General features: G+C 42.4%; 2 pseudogenes; one reads left to right on the top strand and one right to left on the bottom strand.

Moving 5' to 3' along the window:
* Nucleotides 1-3,501: 3,501 nt before the first annotated feature.
* On the top strand, nucleotides 3,502-4,076 carry LOC103071582 (melanoma-associated antigen B1 pseudogene; annotated as a pseudogene).
* Nucleotides 4,077-6,088: 2,012 nt separating this feature from the next.
* Nucleotides 6,089-6,555, bottom strand: LOC103071313 (ubiquitin-conjugating enzyme E2 D3 pseudogene; annotated as a pseudogene).
* Nucleotides 6,556-10,306: the final 3,751 nt, after the last annotated feature.

Genomic DNA, 10,306 nt, shown 5'->3' with positions numbered 1-10,306 from the left:
AGAGGGGAAAACTGGCCCTGCGCCTGCACTCAAGACTTAAATCCCCAGGGAAGGGTGTGAGGCTGAGCAACAACCGCCACCCCCCATCAGTTTTATTTTTAGTTCACTTTATTTTTTTAAAAAGCAGTTTTAGGTTCACAGCAAAATGGAGCAGGAAGTACAAAGAGTTCCCATGTACCCTCTTCCCTGACACAGCTCACGCCTCCCCCACTATCAACATCCCCCATCAGAGTGGGCCATTTGTTATGATCTATGAAGCTACATTGACACATCATTAGCACACAAAGTCCAGAGTTACATTAGGCTTCATTCTTGGTGTTGTACACTTTGTGGGTTCCGACGAACGTATGATGACTTGTATCTGCCATTATAGTGTCATACAGAGTAATTTCACTACCCTAAAAATTCTCTGTGCTCTATTCATCCCTCCCTGCCCCCAACCCCTGGCAACCACTGGTCTTTTTGCTTTTTCTATAGTTTTGCCTTTTTCCAGGATGTCATGTAGTTGGAATCACGCAGCATGTAGCCTTTTTTTTTTTTTTTTTTTGCGGTACGTGGGCCTCTCAGTGTTGTGGCCTCTCCCGTTGCGGAGCACAGGCTCCGGACGCGCAGGCTCAGCGGCCATGGCTCACGGGCCCAGCCGCTCCACGGCATGTGGGATCTTCCCGGACCGGGGCACCAACCCGTGTCCCCTGCATCGGCAGGCGGACTCTCAACCACTGCGCCACCAGGGAAGCCCAGCATGTAGCCTTTTAAGATTAGTTTCTTTCACTTAGTAATACATGTATAAGGTTCCTCCATGTCTTTTCATGGTTTGATATTTATTTCTAGCACTGAACAGTGTTCCATTATTTATCCATTTACCTGCTGAAGGACACCTTTGTTGCTTTTAAGTTTTGGCAATTATGAGTAAAGCTGCTATAAACATCGGTGTGCAGGTTTTTGTGTGGATGTAAGTTTCCAACTCATTTTGGTAAATACCAAGGAGCATGATTACTAGTTTGTATGGTAAGAGTATGTTTAGTTGGTTTTTTTAAAAAAACCAATTTATTGAGGTAGGATGGACATACAAAAACCGTACATATTTAATTTATACAAATTGATGAGTTCGGAGATAAGTATCCACTTGTGAAACTATCAGTCACCACAGTTTATGCCATAAACATATCTATGACCTCCCACCCTTTTTGTGTGTGTGGTAAGAACACTTACCATAAGATTTAACCTGTTAGAAAGTGTACAGTATAGTATTCTTAACTGTAAACTCTATGCTGTATAGTAGATCCCTAGGATTTACCTTGCATAACTGAAACTTTGTAACTTTTGATTAAAACCTTCTCATTTTCCCCATCTCCATAGCCACTGGCAACCACCACTCTACTCTCTGCTTCTCTGACTTTGACTATTTTAGATTCCTCATATAAATGACATAATGTAGTATTTGTCCTTCTGTGTCTGGCTTATTTCACTGGAACATAATGTTCTCTAGATTTATTCACGCTGTCATAGCTGGAGAAGTTAGCTTTTTTTTAAAGCTGAATGATATTCCATTGTATGTATACTTTACACTTTCTTTATCCATTCATCCATTGGTGAACATTTAGGTTGCTTCCATAGCTTGGCTATTATGAATAATGCTGCAATGAACATGGGAATGCAGATATCTCTTCAAGGTCCTGATTTCAATTCCTTTGGATAGTAGTGGGATTACTGACAATATCATATGTTATTTTTAATTTTTTTTTTTTTTTTTTTTTTTTTTGCGGTATGCGGGCCTCTCACTGCTGTGGCCTCTCCCACTGTGGAGCACAGGCTCCGGACGCGCAGGCTCAGCGGCCATGGCTCATGGGCCCAGCCGCTTCGCAGCACATGGGATCCTCCCGGACCCGGGCACGAAGCCACGTCCCCCGCATCGGCAGGCGGACTCTCAACCACTGCACCACCAGGGAAGCCCTATTTTTGATTTTTTGAGGAGCCTCCATACTGTTTCCCATAGTGGCTGGACCAATTTACATTCCCACCAACAGTATAGAATATGTTTAGTTTACTGAGAAGCTTGCAAACTGGCTTCCAAAGCGGCTATACCACTTGCATCACCACCAACAATGAAAGCGTTCTTGTTGAATCACATCCTCACCAGCATTTGGTGCTGTCAGTCCTCTGGATTTTGGCATGTAGTGGTTTCTGGTTGTAATTTTAATTTGCAGTTCCCTAATGGTACATGATGGTGAGCATCTTTTCATATGCTTGTTTGCCATCTGTATATCTTCCTTAGTGAGGTATCTGTTCATATCTTTTGTCCATTTTTTTTTATCGGGTTGTTAGTTTCCTTCTTATTGAATTTTAAGAGTTCTTTGTATATTTTGGATAAAAGCCTTCATCAGATCTGTCTTTTGCAAATATTTCCTCTGAGACTGTAGCTCATCTTCTTGTTCTCTTGATGGTGTATTTTTGCAGATTAGAAGTTTAAGGGAATGAAATCTAGCTTATCAATTATTTCTTTCATGGATCCCCATCCCATTTTATATGAGTTCTGGAAGGAGGTGAGATCCTTGGTCTGAAGGTCCAGCCCCCAGTCAGCAAAAGGAAGAGTCCATGACCCTGTGCGGTATCCAAGTGAGGACTCCAAATGATGACTTAGGATCTAACAAGCTCAGGACAGAGAGATACCCACAGAGCTTTAACTACTGGGTTCCCCCTGATAATAGTGGTGGGCTGAGGTGCCCCTCTCACTTCCTTCTTGTGGGTCCCGGAGAGCTTTGGGGTGTCAACTTTAGAGTAACAGAGAGGGGAGTTTCCAGGCCTTGCCAAGAGCTGTCATGATAATCCTGAAGTAAACATAGAGGACTCCCTACACTGAAAAACACAAGTGGCCCCACTATCAACCATGCTGTCACCCTAGTCAGTAAAACACAGGGCAGGCAGGTTGCAGCCTAAGGCTCACCATTTCTCCACTGGGTTCTCAGGGACAGGTTGACCAGGAGAACAAAAGCCCTGCAGAGTCCTAGGGCAGTGCCCTCAAGGAAACCTGCAGAGATGGACTTGGTTAAAGCTTATGTGGAATCTCCCTGCTGAAGGTCCTCACACCATCTCACTCCCCCTCCTCCTCCCTCCTCCAAGTGCAGGCATCACCCACACTCCCGCCTGCTATTCCTGATCACACTCATCATACCCTAGGGTCACAAGAGTAAACTCAGTGCTCGTGAGAAATGCCAGCATGCCCAGGGTGAGACCCAGGATCTCCAGGGTGCTCAAACCACTCAGCAGGGAAGAGTTCCCCTTCTCTTCCTCTCCTGTTTTGGGGATGTTTCCTTGGACTCCCCTGTGGCTGGCATTCCTAGGAGCCTCAGAGATCCACATCCACCATCGTTACTTCTCAGCTATTTCATGCACAATGTCTGAAAAAGATGTCAAGAGCCAAGATGAGAAAGTGCACGTCGCTCTAAAGCCTCAACCTCCACTGAGAGCTTACGGAAGGACCTTGTAACCAGGAAGGCAGGGATGTCGATGCAATTCCTACTGCAGAAATATAAAAGAGCCCATCATGAAGGTAGACATGCTGAATGTTGTCAACAAAATGTACAGGGAACAATTCCCTGAGATCCTAAGGAGAGCCACTGAGCACCTGGAACTGGTCTGTGGCCTTGACTTGAAGGAGGTCAAGCCGGGTGGTGATTCCTATGCCCTTGTCAGCAAGCTAGATCTCACCGATGATGGGCATCGGAGCAGTGGCGGGCGGTTTCGGAAGAATGGGCTCCTGATGCCTCTCCTCGGTGTGATCTTCTTGAATGGCGACCGCGCCTCTGAGGAGGAGGTCTGGGAATTCCTGAATGGTTTGGGTGTTTATAGTGGAAGGTGGCACTTCATCTTTGGGGAGCCCAGGAAGCTTATCACAGAAGATCTGGTGCAGGAAAATACCTGGTGTATCATCAGATGCGCGACAGCGATCAAGAGCCCAAGCTGAAACCAGCAAGATGAAAGTCCTGGAGTTTTTGGCCAAGGTCGATGATAGGGTCCCCACTGCTTTCGCATCCTGGTATGAAGAGGCTTTGAGAGATGAGGGAGAGAGAGCCTGAGCCAGAGCTGCAGCCAGGGCTGGCACTACTGCCACAGCCAGTGCACATTCCAGGGCCACATCCAGTCGCTCCTGTCACCCCTAGTGAGGTAGAGGCCGATTCTTCACTTTGTGGTTGGAAAAGCCTGTTAACCAGTGTTCCTGATATGCATAAATTCCTGTTGACTTATTTTTTTGGTAATTTTCAAGTGATTTTCTTTTCAAAACAAAGTTTATTTAGATTCAGAACATAAGCTTATGAATGACATGGGTCACACACTTATTGCTCTTTATCAGATTTAGAAGTAAGAATTTTGTTTTTTGAAATACAAATTGAAAATTTTCAAATCATCTATGTGATCCAGAACAAGACTACATGGAATTGGAATAGGGATATCCTTGGTAATGTGAAAGAACTCCACAGTAAAATAGGATAAGAAGATAGAGAAAACAAATTAAAGTTGTTCACTTATGGGTTTGGCGTACTCCAGTCTTTCTTTTCCAAAATTTAAAAGATATACACCTTTTAAAGTTAGGAAAAGATATATACCTTTTGCATTTAGGATGTGCTTAAATTATTCAAGAAAATATGAGTTTATGGGACTGTAAATTGATGCAGCCACTATGGAAAACAGTATAGACATTCATCAAAAAATTGAAAATAGAACTACCGTGTGATCCAGCAATTCCACTCCTGGAAATTTATCTGAAGGAAAAGAAAACAACAACTTTTTTGAAAAGATATCTGCACCCCCCCATATTCATTTATTTACCATAACCAAGACATGAAAACAACGTAAGTGTTCATTAATGGATAAATGGATAAAGAAAATGTGATACACACACACTCACACACACAGTCATACTCTCCCTCTCCCTCGGATATTATTCAGCCATTAAAAAAAAAAAAAGGAAATCTTGCCATTTGCAATAACACAGAGGGACAAAGACAAATACTATATGATCTCACTTATATGTGGAAATTAAAAAGATAAAAACACCCAGAGAACAGATTGGTGGTTGCCACAGGTGTTGGGTGGAGGATGGATGAAATGGGTGTAAATGGCCAAACGGTACAAACCATTTACAAAATAAAGAAGTCCTGGGGATGTAATGTACAGCATGGTGACTATAGTTAATAATACTGTATTGTATATTTGAAAGTTACTAAGAGAGTGGATCTTTTTAAATTGAGGTATAGTTGATGTACAATATTTTGTAAGTTTCATGTACACAACAGAGTGATTCACAATTTTTAAAGGTTATATTCCATTTACAGTTATTATAAAATATTGGCTATATACCCTTTGTTGTGCAATATATCCTTGTTGCTTATTTTTTTTATTTATTTTTTATTTTTTTGTGGTACGCCGGCCTCTCACTGTTGTGGCCTCTCCCGTTGCGGAGCACAGCCTCCGGATGCACAGGCTCAGTGGCCATGGCTCACGGGCCCAGCCGCTCCGTGGCATGTGGGATCTTCCCAGACCAGGGCACGAACCCATGTCCCCTGCATTGGCAGGTGGACTCTGAACCACTGCTCCACCAGGGAAGCCCGCTTATTTATTTTATACATAGTATTTTGTATCTCTTAATCCCCTATCCTTCCCCTGCCCCTCCCCCTTCCCTCTTCCCACTGGTAACCACTAGTTTGTTCTCTATATCTGTGAATCTGTCATATTTCCCTAGTTTGCTTTATTTTTGAAATTCTCCATATAAGTGGTATCATACGGTGTTTTTCTTCCTCTATCTCACTTATTTCACTTAGCATAATACCCTCCAACTCCATCCATGTTGTTGCAAAATGGCAAAAGTTCATTCTTTTTATGGCTGACTAGTATTCCATTGTGTGTGTGTGTGTGTGTGTGTGTGTGTGTGTGTGCGTGCGCGTGTGTGTGTATAAAGAAAATGTGGTATATACATCTTGGCAATTGTCAGTAATGTTGCTATGAACATTGGGGTGCGTGCATCTTTTCGAATTAGTGTTACTTTCCTTTTTTAATAGTAATTTAAAGTTTATTCTGGCTATAATGCAGGTTATTCTGACTTTAAGGTAGCATACCTGGCATACTTCTGAGTCCGTTCCTGAGAAATTGTTTTGTACTTTTCTCTCTCTGTTTTATAGATCCATGCAGTCTGTGGCACTAGGGGGGGTCATCTGGGTTTGGATCATATAGCAGTGAACAAATGGATGAAAGAACGTTAGAAACAATTAAAGGAGGAGACCACTGTGATCTTAGAATATTGAGACAAATGCTGCCGTTAGTGTTAATGTCTGAATGATAAATTCTTGTTGCAAATGCAACCTTAGGTAGTTTGAAGGGGTAGTCTGTAGGAAAATGAATTGTCAAAAGGAATACACCACCTTGATATGGGTTTTCATTAGCTTTCATAATTGTGGCTTGCCAGTGAAACATATTATCCCCAGCTGGACCTGCAGAACAGTGTGCTGGAGGGTCACGGGCCAAATCACTAAGTTCCTTATTAATCCCTTTCAGCACCATAATCTGTGCTTTTCCTCTGGCCCCTCACAGTCTTGGTGTGTGCTCAAAGATCCGGTCAAAACTCTTGATTATCCGGGGGGCTGGGAAGGACTGTCTCTTCATCCTATCCTGGCTCTGCCAGACACAGGCACCTTCTTACTAAACAGAGAGGTTGGACTGGGAGGGTGGGGTCAGAGGCATGTAGACGAAGGTGAGGGGAAGGGTAGATGAGCGGTGGAAACCCTTAGACTCAGAGAACCATCGAGAACCTGAAGGAGACCATCCAACTTAGTGAGGGGGTGGGGTTGTTGTTTTTTGTTTGTTCGTTTGTTTCTTTTGGATACATACCCAGGAGTGGAATTGCTGGGTCATATGGTAGCTCTATTTTTAGTTTCTGGAGGAACCTCCATACTGTTTTCCACAGTGGCTACACCTATTTACATTCCCACCAACAGTGTACAGATCTCCACGTGCTTGCCAACATTTGTTATTTCTGTTCTTTATGATGATGGCCATTCTGATAGGTGTGAGGTAATACCTCATGGTAGTTTTAATTTGCATTTATATGATGATTAATGATGTTGACCATCTTTTCATTTGCCTGTTGGCCATCTGTATGTCTTCTTTGGAAAAATGTCTATTTAGGTCTTTTGCCCATTTTTTTGATTGGGTTGTTTTTTTTTTTAACTGTTGAGTTATATGAGCTATTTATATATTTTGGATGTTAACCCCTTATTGATCATATCATTTTCAAATATTTTCTCCCATTCCACAGGTTGTCGTTTCATTTTGTCAATGGTTTCCTTTGCTGTGCAAAAGCTTTTAACTTTAATTATATTCCATTTGTTTATTTCTGCTTTTATTTCCTTTGCTTTAGGAGACAGATCCAAAAAAATATTGCTATGATTTATGTCAAAGAGTGTTCCACCCGTGTTATCTTCTAGGAGTATTATGGTTTCCACTCGTATATTTAGTTCTTTAATTGGTTTTGAGTATATTTTTGTATGTAGTGTTAGAGAATGTTCTAATCTCATTCTTTGACGTGTAGCTGTCCAGCTACACGTCAAAGAATGAGATTAGAACATGAACAGAATTTGGCGATACAACAAAAGGAAATATGCATTTATATTTGAGCCAGTAACTCCAATTTTTCAGAAATTAACCCCGAAGACACATCCACAACAATGTGAAAATACTGCAATGTCCGTGAATATATTAATTGATAAAAACATGGTATATTCACAGAGTGGAGTACTATACTATGTAGCTATAAAAAAGAATGAGCATAATCTTTGTAAACTAATATGGGGTGCTTCCAGGATAGTTATGGATGTAGATATATAAAAGAATGTGTGAGTTTGGGGCTAATGTCAATGATACCGAGCCCAGTGCCTTCCCATCCTGGTATGAAGAGGCTTTGAGAGATGAGGAAGAGAGAGCCTGAGCCAGAGCTGCAGCCAGGGCTCATACTGCTATGCTGGCCAGTGGGTGTTCCAGGGCATGTCCCAAAGCTCCTTCGGTCCCTAGTGAAGGCTGAGCAGATACTTCACATTGTATTTAAAGAAAGCAGTCAGTCTTCCAACTAGTGGAGGGCCAAGGTGTGGCTCATGGGAACACAACATATAATATATTTGTGTTCCTGGGCAATATGCACAAATCGGAGATTTTTCTTTTTTCTATTTTTAAATGTTGTTCCTTTCAATTAAAGATGTGTTTAGCTTCAGAGTCTAAGTTTATTAACGACATGACTCACACATTTAGTGCAGCTTATCAGGTTGAAAGATAAGAATTTTGGTATTATGTAACACAAACTGGAAATCCTTGAATCATTTCTTATCATTTGGAACAATTGGAATATGGATTTTTTGTGAAAAGGAAATTATTCCACAGTAAAGTCTGTGTGATCATGAGATACAGAAAAAAAAATCTGAAGAGGTGTTCACTTCTTGGTTTGTTTTATTCCTTTTAGTCTTTCTTTGTAAAATTTAAGTATATATACCTGGATTTGCTTAGCTTATTTAAGAATGTGGGAGAAGTGAAATCACAGTATTTTGCCTTCTTGCACACGTGCTCTTTTTTTTTAAATTTATTAATTTTTAGCTGCGTTGGGTCTTGGTTGCTGCAAGGGCTTTCTTTAGTTGCGGCGAGTGGGTCTACTCTTCATTGCGGTGCATGGGCTTCTCACTGCGGTGGCTTCTCTTGTTGCAGAGCACGGGCTCTAGGCACGTGGGCTTCAGTAGTTGTGGCATGTGGGCTTCAGTAGTTGTGGCACATGGGCTTCAGTAGTTGTGGCTTGCGGGCTCTAGAGCGCAGGCTCAGTAGCTGTGGTGCACGGGCTTAGTTGCTCTGCGGTATGTGGGATCTTCCCGGACCAGGGCTTGAACCCATGTCCCCTGCATTGGCAGGCGGATTCTTAACCACTGTGCCACCAGGGAAGCCCTGATCTTTAATTGTTCAAATATCAATTTAGCGTCTGCTTTCCAGAAGGCTTTTGGATGGTACTGGGGATGCTAAGAAACATAGATCCAACCCCTGCCTGTAGAATTCTAGAGTCTAAGAGCAGCATTCATAGAAAGCAGCTGGTGAACAAAGATCTAAAGGCCCAATAAAAATAAGGGGTAAGAAGTGGGGGTTGAGAGGTTCCTCATGAGGAGTCTAGTGTAAATGTCCTGATGCAAGGCACTTTGAGACTTTAGGACAATATAAAAGTCCTGCAGTGGGAGATCATTTTAAGTTAGGCCGTATGGTGAGCCAGCCAGTGAGGCTGTGGAAACACTGAACAGGGGCCAGACCCTCAGATGGTGGGTCTCAGAGTTGAGAGACTTAAGCCTGGAATGGAAAACTGCCCTTAACAGTTACTTTGAAATCATGAGTAAACCAGAGAGAAATCTCCACCCGGGGCAGGGATGGAATGTGCCCCGTGCTCCTGTCCCAGTGCAGGTGAACACAGTGCAGAACCTAGGTGTTTTATGCGCATCGTCTCCAAGGAGTGTCTTTGAAATAAAGGTGCCAGTAGTCTGAAACTGGAAACTCAGAAGCCAGTGGGCTGATACTCTTTGCTGGGGCACAAGGAGTCAGAGCCCATTCTATTAAAAGGGCATTCGCATTCAGTTTTTTTTTTTTTTTTTTTTGGTTGTAATTCCGCAAAGTCTACGAGAGCTGTAGATTTTCGGTGACGGTAAAATTAATGACGATAGGGGTTGTTTAGTTTAGATGAAAGGGCAGCTTGGAAGGAAGAAGGAGTTAGTCTTGGAAGCAAATTCTAGAATATTTGAATTTCATTCAGCTGGAAGGAAAATATAATTTTCATATTTGATTTATTGGGGAAATTAAAGATTCTTTGTAAACAGCATTTTATAGTGATTTGGTGTTCCATGTCCTAGAATGCCACATATTCTCTGATATCTCCTGGATTTAAAAATTCCTTCAGGGTGGGTGGTATCGTCTGCAGCCAAAATAATCATAATCATGGTAAAAGCAGACATTGTGTAAAGTCTCAATGTGGTCCAGGCGCTGTGCCAGGTGTTTTACATACATCACCTGCATGCCACTAGCCCTGCAAAATAGGGCTTAACAAAGCCACTTCACTTGAGGCTCACAGAGCTTGGTGATGGACCTGAGTTCACACAGCTAATAAGTCACATGGCTGGGACTGGACCTCTAGTCTGAATTTGTCCAGAGCTCACGCCATTCCACTCCTCCCAGCCTGAGACTGATCATGAGACAGTTAATTCACTGTCTTCTACCACTTCAAAATGTATCTTGAGTGATG

The sequence above is a fragment of the Lipotes vexillifer genome, unplaced genomic scaffold (genome assembly GCF_000442215.2).
Source record: "Lipotes vexillifer unplaced genomic scaffold, Lipotes_vexillifer_v1.1 scaffold4220, whole genome shotgun sequence".
Classification (NCBI taxonomy): domain Eukaryota; kingdom Metazoa; phylum Chordata; class Mammalia; order Artiodactyla; family Lipotidae; genus Lipotes; species Lipotes vexillifer.
The sequence above is the reverse complement of the archived record's forward strand: the minus strand, read 5'-3'. Positions and strand labels throughout refer to the sequence as shown.